The sequence below is a fragment of the Danio rerio genome, chromosome 6 (assembly GCF_052040795.2).
Source record: "Danio rerio strain M-AB ecotype USA chromosome 6, GRCz13ab, whole genome shotgun sequence".
Lineage (NCBI taxonomy): Eukaryota > Metazoa > Chordata > Actinopteri > Cypriniformes > Danionidae > Danio > Danio rerio.
This window is the reverse complement of record NC_141026.1, coordinates 41,235,367-41,236,282: the sequence shown is the minus strand read 5'-3', so window position 1 is coordinate 41,236,282 and position 916 is coordinate 41,235,367.

Sequence of the window (916 nt, the reverse complement as noted above, 5' to 3'; positions counted from 1 at the left end):
CTTGTCTCTGTATTCCTCCTTTTTGTTCTTATATCAGTTAGCATATGTAAAATATGAAGCCAGGTCAGTCTCAATAATAATACATTTACAATGTGTAATTCATATATCCACAACACAATTCACATTTACAAAATCCAATTTATAAATTCAAAACACGCTTAAAAACTACATGAATCTCATTTAATGTAAAACATGATTCAAAAATATACAAATCCAATTTGCCAATTCAAAACACGATTGAAAAGTACATTAATTCAATTTGTTCATTCAAACTGTGATTCAAACCACAAAAAAATAGACAGATCCAGTTCGTACATTTAAAACTATACAAATCCAATTTAATTCAAAACACGATTAAAAAATTTACAAATTCAATTTGAAAATTCTAAACATGATTCAAAAATACACATCCGATTCGAAAAGTCAAAACACAATTTAAAAAATACACAAGTCCAACTGGTAAATTAATAACATGATTAAAAAATACACATTCAATTTGTAAATTTAAAACTTGATTAAACAATACAAATCCAATTCGATAATAAAAAAAAATTAAATACACAAATCCAATTTAAAAAAAACAAAACATGATTTAGAAATACACAAATTCAACTCGTAAATTCAAAACATGATTATAAAATTGACACATTCAATTCATAAATTAAAAAAATACACAAATACAATTAATTTGGCAAAAATATTTATGATTTTTACTTACAAATTGTATGCATGTATGAATTTTATTTTATAAATAATTTTTAACTGATCTGGCTTCATAATGCTTATATAAATCTTATAATGCCTCAAATTGAAACAGTTTCCGCTTCATAGTCATTCAGTCATCTCAAACCTGTACGTATTGTCATGTTCTCAAATGGTAGGATAGTGAACTCCCTCAAAGTGCTCTCAAACTAGT